Below are 21,138 nucleotides of genomic sequence, written 5' to 3'. Positions count from 1 at the left end.
TACTGCGCTCGGTATATGTCGGCGGCAAGGTTCAAACACAGCGCGGGTATATATTGCGCACCCACGATTTTCCTCTTATTTTAAATGCGCTGATAAATACAGTAACTGAAAAAAGCGCATGAGGATTAAAAAAAAATCAATGTTGATTGGGAGAGAAGTTCCACTTTAAGACAAAGCAGTATATTACTGGCCAAATCACCAGGCGAAAAAATAAAATATAAAAACTTTTATGTTCTTTGGTTTTTTATTTTCGTTTTAAGATCTTTGCTAAACCGGAGGCGAAGTAGCTCTAAAACATTTTTTTATTTGTAATCTTCCACTTAGATAATGACATGGGGAACGAGCCTTAATGGTTAAGATTTTCTGAAACTACATTGACATTCGGTTAGCAATTTAAATGGAATAATGGTTAATGCAGTTCATCTTTTATTTATAGCTTTTTTGGGGTCACACTGTATTCTTGTTATACAAAATGTTCTCAGGATGGATCTTGTGTGTGCCAATATTTCTTAGTTTGTTCCCAAAAATTGGTACTGCTTCAGTTAAATAGTATTTTTATTACTACCATTTTTCAGACATTCAGCCTTTTGATATTGGAGATATATAAGCTATCAAGGCTACCTAATACAGGTAAAGTATGCAGTATACAGTGGAAGATCTTTTTGTATAATATAAAAGCCTATTTCTTCCAACTATTTTTGGAGAGCAGCTGACAGGTCCATTTTCAAATAAATAATGCTTGAACTACGAATTTTCCACATCCTGGAAATATTATTCAGCACCAGAAATGTCAACCCTTGAATATTTGACCCCATATAGTACATTATTCCATTATTTTTAGATGTGATTTGAATTTTAAAATGCATTTCCTCCATACAGATTAGGAAAAACCGCATCGAATAGTTGCATTACCTTTTTTTTATAAGAAGCTGAATAACTTTGGAAAATGAGAACACTTGTTCAGTATATCTTATTATTATTATTAATTCACTTGAAGTCAATGTCACCATATTCTTGGAAAATTTTAGTATTTGCATGCATCCAATTAAGAATGAAGGGAAGCTAAAGTCATATATTTTGCTAAAATATAAATTAGCTGCACTGTAGTGAAGAAACTATTTACGAACCCCAGTAAACCAATTTATATTAACTCCGTAATATGTACAGAGATGTTTACAGTAAACCTGGCCTTGCTTTTTAGAATCCTGGAAATGTTTCTATTGAAAAGCCTATGGCTTGAAAAACGCACCCAAAAACTTCACCCGGTGCAGAAAAAATGTGCACACACAAAGTGAATCACGAAAACATGCAACGGGTGCTGCGTCAAATGGTCCTCCGTTAAAAAGGACCTGACCCTGATCCCCTGGGGCATTGGGTTTCAGACGGGGACTGAGGTACTCAAGTGGTCCGAGCAGCCAAAGCTGACACGGACCCCATTCCTTGGAGGGTCTGCCAAAACAAAACCCTCCCAGTACTAGGTGGGGCTCCCCCCGAAGGGAGATCCCATGAGAGTAGGCGAACTAAGCCAGAAAGCCATGTCCACCCACTCCCAAGACGTTCAGGGCTGGCCCGAGGACCAGCACCCTACTAATCACTCGTGACAAACGTGAACACCAAACAAAAAAGACATAAAAGTGACGAACACGGGGGGAAAATAAAAAAAAGTGGGGGAGAAGGAAGATGGGAGAGGGAGTGTAAAGTGACCATCGTGCAATACAATGGCCGGCCCTCCAGGAAACAAAGGCCCGGCCCTAGAGGCAGGTGTGAAAAATGTGTAGTGGAGATGTGACCAAAGTGCCATACTTGGAGTGCCCTCTCAAACACTGAAAATACGGCACCCCTGAACTGCCACTCCATGGGCACAATCTCCATAGGCTTTTCAACAAGCCCTGACCAACAGCCTGAACCAGCAGCACCCATCCCAGCCAGGAAGGTAAGAGCTCTGGGAGATTGGGGAGTGCCCACGCCAACGGGCTACTCCCATCCCTCCCTCCTAATCACGTTCGGGAAATACTAACCGCTCCCCCCGGAGAAAGGAGGAGCTAGTGTTCTCTCCCGAAAAACTGACCGGGGCAGGCACCACAAAATCCAGGCCAGAAGGCCAGGGATCCCGGCCCTTCAGCTTCGACCGCATGTTTCTCTGTCCAAATCAGAAGGCTTTCACCTCCACGCCAGCAGGTTCTGCATCTGCCACTGCAATCCTGTTCCACCTCGCCGTGTACTAAGGACGGTTAGCATAGCGCCCCCCTACTGGCAACTGATAAGAACAGATATTGCACTTGATCTTAGCCAAAAGGCAGAGAATCCTGGAAATTTGTCATGCCAAAAAAGGGTGAACCACTTACAGCAGAGGTAGAGATCCTTGGTCTATATTAGCCCATTGTGATGTAAGTAGAGGTACTTGGTGAGAGTGTTTGCACTTTACATCAGGGCTGTGGAGTCGGAGTCGAGGAGTCGGAGGAAATTTTGGGTACCTGGAGTCGGAGTGGGCAAACAATGCACCGACTCCGACTCCTACTAAATTTAGATTGGAATTAAAAAAAAAAAAAAAGCAAGTTTAAATGTCCCAATTCACAAAAAGTTATAATTAATGACTTCTCTACTGTAAGAATAAAGACCAATGCATGCAGTGCCTCACGTAACCGCAAAACGAACACGTTAAGTGACCGTGAAGAAGCAAGCTTTTCATGTGCTTCACTATATGGCACGCGACGCACAATTAGGAGCTGCAATACTTAGGCTGCATTCACATCTAGGCGGACGAAATCGCGGCGTTTTGTCGCCGCAAATCGCGGTAAAAATAGCGGCGTTTTGTACCGTGATTTGCGGCGACAAAACGCCGGTATTGTCCGCCTAGATGTGCCCCAAGATGACCCCCTCTATGGAGATGATTCCCATCTCCTAGCCGAACGCTCGAAGACGCCTGAAAAAAAGGTCCGGGACCTTTTTTCACGCGGCAGGCGACAGGCGTCCGGCGTTCGGCGTGGAGATGTGAACCATCTCCATAGAGGGACATCTGTTTTCAGCCCTCTGGCGGCAGTGGCGTAGCGCTACAGGCGTAAAAACGCCTAGGTGTGAATGGGGGCTAATACTTTCCATAGTGTTGTGTTCTGCTTTTACAGGGAACGCATGTTAGAGAACCAGTAAGTGTCCAAATAAAAAAATTCCAACAGGAGTTTTATAAAGCACTAAAAGAAGTTGAAAAGTATGATCGCTCATCAAAACTTACTGTTGAAGAAGCCATCCTTGTTTATCCAGAGATCGTTAGTGATGTGGCCAGAATAGTTACTGCAATGCCACCCACCCAAGTCAGTGTCGAAAGATTATTTTCAGCCCTAAAAAGAATAAAGTCTGACTTAAGAGCCTCTATGAAAGAGGATCTGGCAGAGGCAATTCTCTTCCTTAGAACTACATTGAATTGATTTGCATTTGCTAAGCCTAGAACTACATTTCAAGATTAATATAAACCATTTCTAGGTTTTGCAGATTTTGTTTTTGGTTCATTATAGATAAGCTTTGTTTTTGTTCTAAAACAACCAAATAATGTGGTTTGTATTTTTGAACTGGTAAAGATCCTGTTCCTGATGTTTATGCCTGCTGCTACTATCCAGTCACTTGATTGTTTTCATTGTGTTTGTCTTTTGCTTAAACTGTGCAATACAGTAGACTGTTGGCTTCCCAGCCAGTAGTCCTGTGGTAGGTTGCGTTTCTTTCCCTCAAGGAATGTATAAAATACATTTGCATATTAATACAGAGGAGTCGGAGTCGGGGAGTCGGAAGTACATAAAACTGAGGAGTCGGAACATTTATCTACCGACTCCACAGCCCTGCTTTACATGGTGGCAAAGTAAGAAAAGAGCAGTAGATATTCCTGCTATAAATGCTATAACCCAGGGTTTGACAAATTTGCTTGGAATCTTGGAGCCAGCTAAAGTTAGGAGCCAGAAAACGCACCCCGACCCGACGAGCTTGCGCGCAGAAGCGAACACATACGTGAGCAGCGCCCGCATATGTAAACGGTGTTCAAACCACACATGTGAGGTATTGCTGCGATTGGTAGAGCGAGAGCAATAATTCTAGCCCTAGACCTCCTCTGTAACTCAAAACATGCAACCTGTAGATATTTTTAAACGTCGCCGATGAAGATTTTAAAGGGTAAAAGTTTGTCGGCATTCCATGAGCGGACGCAGTTTTGAAGCGTGACATGTTGGGTATGAATTTACTCGACGTAACATTATCTTTCATAGTATTAAAAAAAAAAAATGGGGATAACTTTACTGTTTTATTTTTTTATTTAAAAAAGTGCAATTGTAAGACCGCTGCGCAAATACGGCGTGACAAAGTATTGCAACGATCGCCATTTTATTCTCTAGGGTGTTAGAATAAAAAATATATATGTTTGGGGAAGAAGATGGCAGTGAAAAAAGTGAAAAATGACATTCAAATTGCTGTTTAACTTGTAATGCTTAACTTGCAATACCAATGACCACTACCAGATAGCGCCAGCTCACACAAGGAAGAGCTGAGGACTTCACAAGGCCGCAGCCTCAATTACCGGACATCACAAGCCCCCCGATCAAGCGGCGGGGGCCTAGTCCGCCGCGATCCTGGGGAAAAGGCGCTCCGCGGACTAGGCCGAAGCCACGGCCTCACCTAAAGCAGGATGTTTTAGGCAAGGCCGCTGCTTTTTTTTTTGCCCACCTTCCAAGCCAAGACGCCAGGACGCTATTTTTAGTCGCCATGGCGAATGGGATTTGTCGAGCCCTGCTATAACCAGTTATTACTGAATAAAATACATCTGGTCTGACTGTATTGTGTCCACAGCCAAAATAGGCTAAAGCTCCACCTTCGATCCAGGAAGGCTCATCAGAGCTCCCACTTTTCCTCTAATTTTACTGAATGGCTGCGACTCTTTTTAAATGCCCTTTCGCTGAAAAGTTGTCCCTGTTGTAGGGTCTCTAGTATGGTATTTGTACATTGAAATCATATCCCCTCTCAAGCGTCTCTCTTCTCCAGAGAGAATAAGTTCAGTACTAGTAAATCTTTTCTCATAACCAAGATCCTCCCAGTCCCTTTATTAGCTTTGTTGCCCTTCTCTGTTCTCGCTCCATTTCCAGCACATCCTTCCTGAGGACCAAGGTATTTGATGGCAAGCATTTGTCCACTGTGATCGTGTGGGGGTTCTTTCCAGTGAGCTTGATCCACTCCAGAAATTCTGTTCATAGTGACCCACTTTTTTATATAACAAAAAATCATTTTCCGATGCAGGGGTTTCCACCATCAACACGGACATAAATTAAGCTTAGGCTCATGGCCCTCTAGCCGGGCCACTGCTTAGGCCTTTTTGCCTTGGTCCTCCAGACCAATGTTTCTCTACTCCAGTCCTCAATTACCCCCAAAGAGGTCATGTTATCAGGATTTCCCTCAGATGAAACGGCTGTGCTAAATTACTAAGACAGTGAAACTGATTAAATCACTTGAGTTGAGAAACATTGCTCCAGACCATCTAATACTGCACCTAAGTGCTCCGATATACACTCTCTACCTTGGCTCTCTTCCAGCTCCTTGCTGCTCTGTCACTGACTGCTCCTGCACTATGCATACATGTTCTGGCTACCCCATGCAGAACCTGGAGGAAGACCCCCTATTCATAGACTTTCCTGTCTCTCGATACACTGTGTAGAACCGTGGTGCTCGTACATGGATCAAAATTCTGGACGTCCCCATTAAACCTGGCGGATTTTGATCCATATATGTCTGGTTTAAAGGGTCACTAAAGGAAAACACTTTTTTTGCTGAAATGTCTGTTTACAGGGTATAGAGACATACAAGTTAACTGATTCCTTTTAAAAATAGATTAAATTCAATCATATAATGTGCCTCTAGTTTCACTTTTGGTTTTAAACTGGTTTCATGTTGTTTATGTGAAGTAAAGAGACCCATAGAACAAAAACAAACAAATCTAGGGCAGTGTTTTGTTTTTAAAATTAATCTGATTCTGAGGAGTTTTAGACACACAGTAATGACAGCTTAGACCACCGTGAAAAGCTCCCAGTACTGTGGTTATAAGGAGCCAGACAAGCAGGAAGTGTGGAGATCACAGCAGAATTACAGCTACTTCAAAGCAAAAACGAACAATAAGGACATGAAACCAGTACTGCAGTAAGGTAATGGAAGCTATTTAGCTAAAAAAAAAAAAAAAAAAATTCCTTTAGTGATCCTTTAACCACTTAAGCCCCGGACCAAAATGCTGCCTAAAGACCCAAGGGGTTTTTACAGTTCGGGACTGCGTCGCTTTAACAGACAATTGCGCGGTCGTGCGACGTGGCTCCCAAACAAAATTGACGTCCTTTTTTCCCCACCAATAGAGCTTTTTTTTTGGTGGTATTTGATCACCTCTGCGGTTTTTATTTTTTGCGCTATAAACAAAAATAGAGCGACAATTTTGAAAAAAATGCAATCTTTTTTACTTTTTGCTATAATAAATATCCCCCAAAAACATATATAACATTTTTTTTTTCCTCAGTTTAGGCCGATACGTATTCTTCTACCTATTTTTGGTAAAAAAAATCGCAATAATCGTTTATCGGTTGGTTTACGCAAAATTTATAGTGTTTACAAAATAGGGGATAGTTTTTTTGCATTTTTATTTTTTTTTATTTTTTTACTACTAATGGCGGCGATAAGCGATTTTTTTCGTGACTTCGACATTATGGCGGACACTTCGGACAATTTTGACAAATTTTTGGGACAATTGTCATTTTCACAGCAAAAAATGCATTTAAATTGCATTCTTTATTGTGAAAATGACAGTTGCAGTTTGGGAGTTAAACACAGGGGGCGCTGTAACATTTAGGGATCACTGTGTATGTGTTTACTAGTGTAGGGGGGTGTGGCTGTAGGAATGACGTCATCGATCGTGTCTTCCCTATAAAGGGAATGACGCGATCGATGCGCCGACACAGTGAAGCACGGGGAAGCCGTGTTTACACACGGCTCTCCCCGTTCTTCAGCTCCGGGGAGCGATCGCGACGGAGCGGCTATAAACTAATAGCCGCGCCGTCGTCCCGGATCGCTCCTGAAGCCACGGGGACCGCCGCATGTACGGGGGGGTCCCGATCGGACCCCCGACCCACGTCAAGCAGAGGACGTATATATACGTGGATGTGCCTGCCTGTGCCATTCTGCTGACGTATATGTACATGAGGCGGTCCTTAAGTGGTTAAGGAGAATCTGATTTATAGTCTTAAAGTGGATGTAAACCTGATTCATGAAATTTGAGCTGGGCACATATATCTGCAGTATTTTGTTATCACTTTTTTCAATAAGCTAAGTCTTTTATAGCTCTCTTCTGAACAGTTCCTCTGTTATCAGCCTGAGAACTCCTGACATATTTTTTTTACTTTAGACAAATGCAGCCTGAATCTTTTGTCAAAAGAGGTTGCTAAAATAGATTAGCAGAGAGCAGCTCCTATTACAAAACGGCTCAGAGTCTATGCCTATGATGAGAGGGGGTGTGTACCTTTCCTCTAAACAATGTTGGCTGTATACCCAGACATCACACTCTGTTAACCAGGAAGAGAAAATCTCCTAACAAAATCTGAACTTTCTAAACAGTATATAAATGTAAACACAGCAGATATACATATAAAACCTATGTAGGGAGATTTGGTTAATCTCTGCATCGTCTGAGGCTGTTTATTTCACTGGGTGTATGGAGGGTTTACATCCACTTTAATGGAAAAATTTACTGTATAAGGATTAGGGATGTCCCGATACCGATACTAGTATCTGTATTGGGACCGATACCAAGCATTTCCCCGAGTACTTGTACTCGGGGAAATGCTCCCGATGCTTCACCCGATACTTGAGCGGGCAGGCAGGGGAGTTGCAAATCTTCTCTCCCCCATGGTCAGTGTTGTCTTCCCCTGTCCGTGCTGCTCTCTCGCCTCCCCCCGTCCGTCCATGCCGTTCTCTCTCCTCCCCTTCCCCCGTCCGTCCGTGCCGTTCTCTCTCCTCCCCTTCCCCCGTCCGTCCGTGCCGTTCTCTCTCCTCCCCTTCCCCCGTCCGTCCGTGCCGTTCTCTCTCCTCCCCTTCCCCCGTCCGTCCGTGCCGTTCTCTCTCTCTTCCCCTTCCCCCGTCCGTGCCGTTCTCTCTCTCCTCCCCTTCCCCTGTCCGTGCCGTTCTCTCTCTCCTCCCCTTCCCCCGTCCGTCCGTCCGTGCCGTTCTCTCTTCCTCCCCTTCCCCCGTCCGTCCGTCCGTCCGTCCGTCCGTCCGTGCCGTTCTCTCTCCGCCCCTTCCCCCGTCCGTCTGTGCCGTTCTCTCTTCCTCCCCTTCCCCCGTCCGTCTGTGCCGTTCTCTCTTCCTCCCCTTCCCCCGTCTGTCTGTGCCGTTCTCTCTTCCTCCCCTTCCCCCGTCCGTCCGTGCCGTTCTCTCTCCTCCCCTTCCCCCGTCCGTCTGTGCCGTTCTCTCTTCCTCCCCTTCCCCCGTCCGTCCGTGCCGTTCTCTCTTCCTCCCCTTCCCCCGTCCGTCCGTGCCGTTCTCTCTTCCTCCCCTTCCCCCGTCCGTCCCTGCAGATCTCTTCCCCCCCCCCCCCGTCCGTCCGTCCCTGCAGATCTCTCCCCCCCCCCCCGTCCGTCCGTCCCTGCAGATCTCTCTCCATCCATCCCGTCCGTGCCGCTCTCCCCCCTCAATCTGTCAGGGGGGAGAGCGGAGGTAGGAGCCGCTAAGCCCGGCTCCTACCTTTTCTGAATGAACAGAGCCGGTGGTCACCGACTCTGTCCATTCATATAACTGAGCATCGTAACCTCCTGTGTTTACGATGCTTCAGTTTATGAATGGAGGAGCTTCCCTCCATTCATTTCAGCTGAAGCTGCTGAGAAAGGGACTGGGGAATCTGTTTCCCTAGTCCCTTTCTCTGTCTTAAAGGGGAGATGCTAGAGGTCTGTTAAGACCCCTGAAATCTCACCAAAGCCCCCCAACAGGGCTGATTAAAATTAAAATAAAAAATAAAATGTAAAAAAATAAATAAAAAAACACACTGACAATTCACCCCCCACCCCCCCTAAAAAAATAAATAAATAAAAATCACTGTAAACAAAAAAAAAAAATAGTAAAAAAAATAAATAAATACTGCCACTGTCACATGACATTAAAAAAAGTATCGGTATTCGGTATCGGCGAGTACTTGAAAAAAAGTATCGGTACTTGTACTCGGTCTCAAAAAAGTGGTATCGGGACAACCTTAATGAGGATAATTTCTCCGATTACAATCCAGCGTACAGCTATATGATCTCTGGCTACAGTCTAATGTAGGGGTATAAAAGCGGAATATCTCAGATTACAGTCCTAAAGTGAAAGGAGAATCTTTCAGATTACAGTCTAAAGCAGGGGTCCTCAAACTAAAGCCCTCCAGCTGTTGTAGAACTACACATCCCATAAGGCATTGTAACACACTGACATTCAGACACCTGACTAGGCAAGATGGGAATTGCAGTTCCTGAACAACTGGAGGGCTGTAGTTTGAAGACCCATGGTCTAAAGCAGGGGTCTCCAAACTTTCTAAACAAAGGGCCGGATTACTGTCCTCCGGACTGTGGCCATCAGGAGTAAAAAATCCCCCATCATTGGTGTCATTGGACCCCATCATTGGTATCCTTGGGAGGAATTCTGCCCCGTCCTTGGGAGGAATTCTGCCCCGTCCTTGGGAGGAATTCTGCCCCGTCCTTGGGAGGAATTCTGCCCCGTCCTTGGGAGGAATTCTGCCCCGTCCTTGGGAGGAATTCTGCCCCGTCCTTGGGAGGAATTCTGCCCCGTCCTTGGGAGGAATTCTGCCCCGTCCTTGGGAGGAATTCTGCCCCGTCCTTTGGAGGAATTCTGCCCCGTCCTTTGTGTCATTGGGAAGAATTCTGCCCCGTCATTGGGAAGAATTCTGCCCTGTCATTGGGAAGAATTCTGCCCCGTCATTGGTGTCATTGGGAAGAATTCTGCCCCGTCATTGGGAAGAATTCTGCCCCGTCATTGGTGTCATTGGGAAGAATTCTGCCCCGTCATTGGTGTAATTTGGGAGAAATTCTGCCCCATCATAGGGAGGAATTTCTGCCCCATCATTGGTGTCATTGGGAGGAATTCTGCCCCATCATTGGTGCCAATGTATAAAAAAAAGCACCCCAAGGGCCGGATAACATCAAGCAAAGGGCCACATCTGGCCCCCGGGCCGCAGTTTGGCGACCACTGGTCTAAAGTAAAGAGGCGTGTGTGTGTGTGTGGATATAGATATAATTTTGTGTGTGATAGATATATATAATTTTATTTTATTTTTTCTGCCTGGAAATCCCCTCCATGTTTGTCAGTGTGTCCATGCACAGAAAATATGCATGGTTAGCCAGAATAAACGCAAAAAGAGCACACTTCTTTTTTTTTTTTTTTTGAGGGGAGGGTTTGTGAAAGGGGGGCGGGGGAGTGAGAGCACAAAACCAAGCTTAGTCAAGCTTTTAGGTAGCTCAAATGCCTGTAGAAGCAGCTTTTTATTTTTTTTTATATATCTGCAGTGTGCATGAGCCCTAAGAGTAGGAATTATGTTGCATTGTGTTTTATTATACATCACCCCAGGGGCTGTATCTGGCCCTTTGGAACTTGTTGCACATCCATGGGGACTCGGCAGACAGTTGTGTCAAGCCAGGGACGAAAACATATTTTCCTGGCTTCTAGTAGTTTAAATACATTTTATTTTTTTCATACTGTCTTTTTTTTTTTTTTTCTTCTTTTGTGTTCTGTTTCCTCTTGCTGAGAGATCTTGGTGAGAGAAACATAAAAGGCGGCACAAGTCGCATTAAAGGGCTATAGGGAGCACAAATGAAGTGCTGATTTGTAAGAGTCTGCAGTAGCTGTCATCACTAGCAGTCCAATATAACCTTTTCACAAACTATGACTGTCTTCTAAGGCATGCCCCCAGTCCCTGACCATCATTTTGTAGTATGTCTGCAATCTCTATCCATCTTTTGTATCATACTCCCTAGTCTCCGACCATGTTTTGTAGCAATGTCTGCAGTCTTTAACCATTGTTTGTATCATTCCTATAATCTCTGACCATCTCTGATGGTAAGCTTCTCCCTAGTGCCATGCTCAGAGTATAACCTGTATTAGTATGTTCTGGACCACACTTCTGGCTGCCAATTCAGACTACTTGGCACTCATTGCCTGTCAGTAGTAGTTTAAGCAGATTATTGCTCAGCTCACCGGAACCAAGTGCTCTCCTAGACGTGACATGCTGTAACACTTGGCTTACTTAGAAATGTCAGCTCTCTGCCAATTGGGTAAACCTGTTTGATTGCCAGCCTGTGTAATTTCATCTGCTGTGAGCGTTTGGCACACTGAAGAAATAAGTATCTTCTTACAAAACGGGGTACAAGGCACTATCGCATATCGTTAACACCACAGTAACTGCAATCCGTTTTATTATTTTACAATCCATGTTTTCTTTACACTGGTAATGTGCAGCAAGGTTACTGAAGTGTTCTGGGATGTCATTTGTGTAGCAATATATAGAAAAAGTTCAGCACTGCTCCTTCATATACAGGGAAAAAGTTAATGTGTGTGCTGCTTGGCAGGAGGCCATTAGGGGTACATGAAGAGGACTGTATTTAAGTATGGCAACGTGTATGCAGGATCTTGCTGGTAGCACTATCCTGCGTAAAACGTTCTGTATGTATTTAACATCTGAGAAAAGTTTACATGCATACAGTGAGTAAATGATTCTGTTGCTAGGTGGCAGATGCATTCTCAAAGAAGCTGATTATTGTCTATTTCTAGAATGCAGGTGGCTATTGCTGCTAGCCTTTTCTTCTACTAGGGTATAGGTAGCTCCCTATGGAAGCCTCATAATGTCCTCCATTGCTGAAAATGGGTAGCTATTGCTGCCTAGCATTCTCTGTTGCTAGGATGCAGGTGGCTTCGCAAGGAAGTCATCCTAGCTTCCTTCTGTTGCTGAGATGCAGTCGGCTTGTCAAAGATGTGTTTGGGGTCGTCATGTTGGAATACTGTTTGCGGGCTTTCTTGCGCATTATCTTTTTAAAATAAACTTCCTTCTGGGATAACAGCCATGCAGACCAATTTGATGCAGTGTGCAGAGTATTGTATGAGCACTGATAGGCTGACCCCCCCCCCCCCCCACCCCTTCAACCTCTGCAGCAATGCTGGCAGCACTCATACGTCTATTTCCCAAAGACAACCTCTGGATAGGACACTGAGCATGTGCACTCAACTTCTGTGGTCGGCCATGGTGAGGCCTGTTCTGAGTGGAACCTGTCCTGTTCACCCGCTGGATTATCTTGGCCATCGTGCTGCAGCTCAGTTTCAGGGTCTTGGCAATCTTCTTGTAGCCTAGGCCATCTTTATGTAGAGCGAATTTATTTATTTATTTATTTATTTATTTATTTATTTATTTTTCAGATCCTCAGAGGGGATCACCGCTCCAGGTGGGTCACTATATAGGATTAGACTGACTCAGGATACCGTGGGTGCTGGAAATGCACTGACCATGCATAAGATACGAAGGAAGGAAATGGATAGCCCCACTCCGATGACCAAAAAGGTTGTCTTTTATTCAAACGAACTGCCCAGAGACAAGTCACTCCATGGGAAACTTCAGGCAACTTGCAATGACTTCTTTATCATAGAAGTCAATGCAAGTCGCGCTGAAGTAATCGCCTTTTTTTTTTTTAAACAATCGGCCGATGCCGATTTAATTTAAATGTGTCAAAAATCGGCTGATATATCGGTCGGCCTCTATGCTGTATATATCAAATGTGTGTTTAAAAAAAAAAAGAAAAAAAAAAGAATTGCACTCACATTTGAAAGATTCCGCTGGCCATCCATGAAAAACCGCTGTGTATATGACCAGTTTAGCCGTACAGTATACAGCACAGCTTTGTGCACTGTATGTGGCCAGATGACTCCCAGCAGGAGAGGGCTTACCCAGAAGTGATGTCAACAGTTCAGAGTTCTCCAGGAAGTGCTGTGAGCTGATGCTGTGGACACATACAGCGTTACACCAGCTCTACTAAATACAATACCCTGTACAGTAAAAATATAAGCACCAACCCCTCTGGCCAGCTTCTCTACATACAGTACAGTATACAAAGCAGGTGAGCACCAGACTTAACACTGCACATTCTTTTACTCTAGATTTGCAACACAGAGCCACTGTAAGCTCAGTTTAATTTGTTTTTTTATGTTTACAGTACATTTTTTTTTACTGTATTTTGTTTTGCCGTAATCCTTTTTATATGAATAAATGGTTGTGGAATGAATTATCGGAGTTTCCATTATTTCCTATGGGAAAATTTGCTTTGATAGAGTGATTTGGTTTAAGAGCATGCTTCCGGAACGAATTATGCTCTTAAACCAAAGTTCCACTGTATTATTATTATTATTATTATTATTATTATTATTTATTTTTTATTTATTTTTTTGTGGTCTAAGCCCTTGAGCTGTTGCTTTTGGCCTGCTAAATATACACACTGTAGATCCTCAGTAAGTGGTAGTCCATCTAATATGCCATACAAGATGGCTTTCAGACAAACACAACCTGAATAACTTATGAATACCTTTTTATAATGAGCTTGTTTTGAAATTCAAGTAAAACTCAACCTTGTCAAAATAGCTAGTCTGTTGCAATATATTAAACTCCCACGTCTTGCCATCCTACTTGCTTTACAGGTCGCAGTATTTTAAGGTCATTAATAGTGTAATAAAAATGAACAATGTAAAGCCGGTGAGTGGAGCTTATCTTTGGGCAAATACAGATGGCAGTAATAACAATAAGACAATAGACTCTTCCAATTGCTAACCGTTTTTTTTAAACTTGTGAAAAAGGCAGAAGAAACTAACAAGACAATATCGGGCACAGTAAAGGTACTGTATATACTCGAGTATAAGCTGAGTTTTTCAGCACCTTTTTGCGCCTGATCTCCCGGACTTTGGGGACCCGGTGCCGGCCGTAGATCCCCTGGACATGTAGCCCGACTCTTCCTCTACAAGTGTGCAAAGTTTGTTGTCTGGGGGACCTACGGCCGGGAAGCACTTTTTTTTTTTTTTTTTTCCCCAAAGCCGGGAACCCCTTCCGTAGACTCCCATGTCCCAGTCAAGGCATGGACACAGTGAGGCATGCAGATGGACACCCTAGGCTTATACTCAAGTCAATAAGTTTTCCCAGTTTTTAGTGGTAAAATTAGGTGCCTCGGCTTATATTCGGGTCGGCTTATACTCAAGTATATACGGTATGTAGTTCAGGTACAAACTCGTAATGGGCTTCAATAGCAAATTGGGGGTCAAAATCAAGTGGAGTTAGCAAGCTATCCTCTCCGTAAAGGTAATGGAAAAACAAAAGAAAGAAGCGCCTCTGAGTATACTGCTTTTAATTTAAAACATAAAAATATATATCCAGCACTTACATCAAAGTAGTATGGTGCAGTCGTGGAGGCTGGCGTGCATCTATGACAGACAGTCCGCAAAGCGTGAGATGTAGGCAGCCGGAGAGAGCCGGGGGGAGAAACGGCTAAGTCCTAGTTGTTATGCCGCTGCTGGGCAATGGAATCATCAGCTGTTGCGTGACGTCAGGTCGGACGGAGGCTGAGGGGGACCACTGGTGGTCCCCCTCAGCCTCCGTCCGACCTGACGTCACGCAACAGCTGATGATTCCATTGCCCAGCAGCGGCATAACAACTAGGACTTAGCCGTTTCTCCCCCCGGCTCTCTCCGGCTGCCTACATCTCACGCTTTGCGGACTGTCTGTCATAGATGCACGCCAGCCTCCACGACTGCACCATACTACTTTGATGTAAGTGCTGGATATATATTTTTATGTTTTAAATTAAAAGCAGTATACTCAGAGGCGCTTCTTTCTTTTGTTTTTCTCTTGTATACACCGAGCTGGCTTCGCTCCCGGATAGCAGCCCTGAACTACTGCCTTCAACCACATCAGTTCCTTACTTTCATTTTCATCCACCACAGCCTTTTTAGGCTTTTTTGCTGGGACTGAACCTATCATGGATTTCTGATATGAACTACCATACTACATATCCCCAATGTGTTTTTATCTTAAACTAATCGATTCTTTCAACCAATTTTATCTTTATTATTTTTATTAATTTTTAACCCTTTATTTGATTGTTGTGTGCAAACACCCTGAGCGCTGTACTCCATCCATTTGTAAAGGTAATGGAAACTTTTTAAAATCCAGCCATTACTGTTTTCATATATTTAAACATATTCATTTATTATAAATTTGCTGAGGTAGTACAGAAATTGCCTAGAAAATGTACTTCTTAACCAAGCCGAGCTTTCCTTATATCAATAATGCCAAATGTAAAAATCATTGCTGATGGGTGCTACATGATATTTATTTTAAAGCTGAACTACTGTATACTAGTCTCTGTTCCAGAGATGCAACATCCATGAGCTCCCTTGCTAGTATTGACATTTTCTTGCCAGCTTCTTCTGGGTTTGGGATCTGGAGTCATCTTGATTGGCCAGCCTGGGATAATGTAACATCAGCGCATGCGATTATACACAGAGCTGTGCCTGCATAAATAGTTTTGTGAGGAGAAAAGTAAATCAATTTTCTCAGGTAAAATAGTATATCTTTCTGAAAGAGGGGGGGGGGGGGAATACTCTGGTCTCTACCTAGCATATTATGTCCAAAATACAATGCTACTCACATGTAGATACAGTACATTAAAGGGAGTGTTGACACCCTACAACAGGGAGTTACCAGCAGATTTACCAGGTAAAAATTGAAGGGGAAAAGCTTTGAAAAAGACAATATGCAGTCACCACATATACGTGTGTGTGTGTGTCTGTCTGTTTTTGTTTCTTTTTTTTTTTCAGCCAGAGCATCGTAGAATTGGGTTCTGCCACCTCCAGTTCTGTCCCTGTGCTCACTGCTTTTGACTCTCACTTGTAAACACAGAAGCCATGCTTCTCCCAGCAGAGCCACAAAGTGCGCTCTGTGCAATGTTTAGGGAAAACAAGCCACAGCCACAGAGGGTACAAGATACTGGTGAAAGCTATGTGTAAATGATGGTGGGCATAAAAGAGCAAAGGGTTAAAGTGTCGCTGTCCTTCTGTAGTAGATGTAGAGTGTTGAAGTTTGTTGATTCAACCTGTTCTCTATGCCAGCGTGTTTTTTTAGCAAACACACAGCATCTGTCTAGGTGGATTAGGTAGTGTTCACATACAAGAACGATATTTCAGGGTCCTCTTAGTGTTGCTAGGACAATTCTGATGACTTGTTCCCTATTTACACCTGGGAAAGGATCATTAACGGTATAGAAGATAGGCATGCTGAGCATGGCAAGAGACAGATTTTGCACTTTTTGTCATTTTGCAATCAACTATCAATATGTTGGCTGAATATACATTTACCAAAACGTTGCATTAGGTAATGGCTTGATTGTTAATATACAGAACGATGACAAAGTAGTCTAACATAACAAACAACATTCATGTAGTAATATGCACAGTGATAAACCCACTTCAGTAAAAACTGTATTGCATGCTGTTTATACCCAATGTTTACTATGGGATTCATTTCCTGTATTCTGCAAAAAAACTGGTTGCTCCTGCTGTTCCCTGTCCCTGCTGCAGCCTGAGATTGTGAAGAACAGCCGTTGCCACATCTACTGAGCATGTTCCAGTTTTAGTTCCCTTCTAAGCTGTTTATTTTCATCTGTGCAGCCCACATGACTATAGTCACACATGTGGGCATATACACTCTGGTCCACTGCCTCCTCCTTATCCACTAAACAGCTCTCCGCAATGGGGGCAGGATATTGCATGTTTCATCATCTTCCCTGTAATTCTTTGCACATGCAAACAGACAAATGCTGGAGGTGCGTGAAACAGGCTTTGATTGGCAGAATTTCCCCCTAGATAGCTCACACCATGTTTTTGCACGAAAATAATAAAGGTTTGAGTTCAGATACATATTTGTATGGCAATTTTAAAACCTTTTGATATTATGTATTTTTTCTCCTGTATTCTGTCGGCGTGTGACTGGCAGCATGGAACTAGAAGCTCCTCCTGCTGTTTCACTGCATACAGCCTGGGAAAGAGCTGGATCACATAACGACTATGTCAAATGTTTTTTATAAAGGTATCTTGCCTCTCTAGTGCTCACTTGCTACTCCTGTGGCCATCAATTCAAAATGCATAAAAACCGAGAAGAGTGAAACAAGTGGTCCATCGACTCTACCACGTTTTTTGTTTTCCCTTTTTTTTGGGGGGGGGGGGGAGAGCATGTGACCTTGATGAAATGGTGCCACAAGATGAGGGGGGTAACCTAGTCATTCCTTCTGAGCTCTAATACCAGGCATTTTGGCAATGGCTTTGACTGATGAAAATGTAGGTGGGAGTGCTGAAGAGGGAAATACGAAGTGGTCGGGCGGCTTGCCTTGCAGACACTACCACTTTGTCCTGTATAGGGAAGACGATTATCTTATTTAATCTGTAGTTATTATTGTTTTCTATAAGCTACTACATAATGCTTCTCCAACTTCATTAACCTCAGATATATATTTTTTTTTCATGTTGGGTGCATGCATATGCTAGGTAATGTGTAGGTGAAACACTTGCAAGTATTGCCTCTCAAAGATCACAGTACTGACCTTAACATAGTCTCCATCTGCTTTTCTCCCCGAAAAGGACACAAACTTCTTTGTTTAGACGTTATTCAGGGTTTGGGAGGCAGGGCCTTGGCGCACACTCAGTCTTGCAAATAGAATCAAAATATTCATAGGAGGAGAGTGGGCTATTGGCATAGACCAGGGATATGCAATTAGCGGACCTTCAGCTGTTGCAAAACTACAAGTCCCATCATGCCTCTACTGCTGGGTGTCATGTTGTGGCTGTCAGTCTTGCTATGCCTCATGGTAATTGTAGTTCTGCAACAGCTGGGGGTCTGCTAATTGCATATCCTTGGCATAGACTGACATCCAGAGGAGGAGACTGGGATTTTAGCATTGACTGACACAACGGAGGAGACTGGGCTATTGGCATAGACTGATACCCGGAGGAAGAGAGTGGGCTATTGGCATAGACTGATACCTGGAGGCGAGGGCTATTGGCATAGACTGACACCCGGAGGAGGAGAGTGGGCTATTGGCATGCGGTATATCGACAAGTGAAGGAGGAGAGCAGGGCAATAGCTTATACCCAATGTGGTGAATGTTTGTAGGCACCGCTTTTGGCATTTATTAACCTAAGTGGATTATTTTACATGTGTATTTATTTGTAAATGTTTGAAATTGTATTCTACGATTGCAAATTCTTTGTGATGTTATGAAGTGTGAAACACAAAACACTGCAGACCTTTTTATATAATGGAGAGTTCATATCTATTTGGTGAATTCTCTGTTTGTACAAGGTGGGGGATAGTGCTTGGTTCATCTTGGTTTGCATGTGTGGTAAAGATTTATTTGGACAAGAGGACACGCTTATGCCACGTATACACGGTCGGGATTTCCGACAACAAATGTTCGATGTGAGCTTGTTGTTGGAAAATCCAACTGTGTGTAGGCTCCATCGGACATTTGCTGTCGGAATTTCTGATAACAAATTTTTGAGAGCTGGTTCTCAATTTTTCTGACAAAAAAGTTCTTGTCTTAAATTCCGATCGTGCGTAGCAAATTCCGACACAAGTTTGAGCCAACATTTTGTGTGTGTGTGTATATGTGTGTGTGTGTATATGTATAATATATATATATATATATACACACACACACACACACACACACACACACACACACACACACACACACACACACACGAAGTGCAGAATTATTAGGCAGATTAGTATTTTGACCACATCATCCTCTTTATGCATGTTGTCTTACTCCAAGCTGTATAGGCTTGAAAGCCTACTACCAATTAAGCATATTAGGTGATGTGCATCTCTGTAATGAGAAGGTGTGTGGTCTAATGACATCAACACCCTATATCAGGTGTGCATAATTATTAGTCAACATCCTTTCCTTTGGCAAAATGGGTCAAAAGAAGGACTTGACAGACTCAGAAAAGTCAAAAATAGTGAGATATCTTGCAGAGGGATGCAGCACTCTTAAAATTGCAAAGCTTCTGAAGCGTGATCATCGAACAATCAAGCGTTTCATTCAAAATAGTCAACGGGGTCGCAAGAAGCGTGTGGAAAAACCAAGGTGCAAAATAACTGCCCATGAACTGAGAAAAGTCAAGCGTGCAGCTGCCAAGATGCCACTTGCCACCAGTTTGGCCATATTTCAGAGCTGCAACATCACTGGAGTGCCCAAAAGCACAAGGTGTGCAATACTCAGAGACATGGCCAAGGTAAGAAAGGCTGAAAGACGACCACCACTGAACAAGACACACAAGCTGAAACGTCAAGACTGGGCCAAGAAATATCTCAAGACTGATTTTTCTAAGGTTTTATGGACTGATGAAATGAGAGTGAGTCTTGATGGGCCAGATGGATGGGCCCGTGGCTGGATTGGTAAAGGGCAGAGAGCTCCAGTCCGACTCAGACGCCAGCAAGGTGGAGGTGGAGTACTGGTTTGGGCTGGTATCATCAAAGATGAGCTTGTGGGGCCTTTTCGGGTTGAGGATGGAGTCAAGCTCAACTCCCAGTCCTACTGCCAGTTTCTGAAAGGCACCTTCTTCAAGCAGTGGTACAGGAAGAAGTCTGCATCCTTCAAGAAAAACATGATTTTCATGCAGGACAATGCTCCAGCACACGCGTCCAAGTACTCCACAGCGTGGCTGGCAAGAAAGGGTATAAAAGAAGAAAATCTAATGACATGGCCTCCTTGTTCACCTGATCTGAACCCCATTGAGAACCTGTGGTCCATCATCAAATGTGAGATTTACAAGGAGGGAAAACAGTACACCTCTCTGAACAGTGTCTGGGAGGCTGTGGTTGCTGCTGCACGCAATGTTGATGGTGAACAGATCAAAACACTGACAGAATCCATGGATGGCAGGCTTTTGAGTGTCCTTGCAAAGAGAGGTGGCTATATTGGTCACTGATTTGTTTTTGTTTTTGAATGTCAGAAATGTATATTTGTGAATGTTGAGATGTTATATTGGTTTCACTGGTAAAAATAAATAATTGAAATGAGTATATATTTTTTTTTGTTAAGTTGCCTAATAATTATGCACAGTAATAGTCACCTGCACACACAGATATCCCCCTTAAAATAGCTAAAACTAAAAACAAACTAAAAACTACTTCCAAAAATATTCAGCTTTGATATTGAGTTTTTTGGGTTCATTGAGAACATGGTTGTTCAATAATAAAATTAATCCTCAAAAATACAACTTGCCTAATAACTCTGCACTCCCTGTGTGTGTGTGTGTGTGTGTGTGTGTGTGTGTGTGTGTGTGTGTGTGTGTGTGTGTGTGTGTGTAGAATAAGTATTTGAACACCCTGCTATTTTGCAAGTTCTCCCACTTGGAAATCATGGAGGGGTCTGAAATTGTCATCGTAGGTGCATGTTCACTGTGAGACATAATCAAAAAAAAAAAATTCCAGAAATCACAATTTATTATTTTTTAACTATTTATTTGTATGTATGATACAGCTGCAAATAAGTATTTGAACACCTGTCTATCAGCTAGAATCCTGACCCTCAAAGATCTGTTAGTCTGCCTTTAAAATGTCCACCTCCACTCCATTTATTATCCTAAATTAGATGCACCTGTTTGAGGTCATTAGCTGCATAAAGACACCTGTCCACCCCATACAATCAGTAAGAATCGAACTACTAACATGGCCAAGACCAAAGAGCTGTCCAAAGACACTAGAGACAAAATTGTACACCTCCACAAGGCTGGAAAGGGCTACAGGGAAATTGCCAAGCAGCTTGGTGAAAAAAGGTCCACTGTTGGAGCAATCATTAGAAAATGGAAGAAGCTAAACATGACTGTCAATCTCCCTCGGACTGGGGCTCCATGCAAAATCTCACCTCGTGGGGTCTCAATGATCCTAAGAAAGGTGAGAAATCAGCCCAGGACTACACGGGAGGAGCTGGTCAATGACCTGAAAAGAGCTGGGACCACCGTTTCCAAGGTTACTGTTGGTAATACACTAAGACGTCATGGTTTGAA

The 21,138-nt window shown here is 43.4% G+C and overlaps 1 protein-coding gene across 1 annotated transcript in view; it reads left to right on the top strand.

Annotated features, from left to right (window-relative positions):
- Positions 1-21,138, top strand: part of KCNMB4 (potassium calcium-activated channel subfamily M regulatory beta subunit 4) — a 116,895-nt gene that overhangs the window by 28,319 nt on the left and 67,438 nt on the right. The window lies entirely within an intron of this gene.

The sequence above is a fragment of the Rana temporaria genome, chromosome 3 (assembly GCF_905171775.1).
Source record: "Rana temporaria chromosome 3, aRanTem1.1, whole genome shotgun sequence".
NCBI lineage: Eukaryota > Metazoa > Chordata > Amphibia > Anura > Ranidae > Rana > Rana temporaria.
Note: the sequence above shows the minus strand (reverse complement) of the source record. Positions and strands in the feature narration are given on the sequence as shown.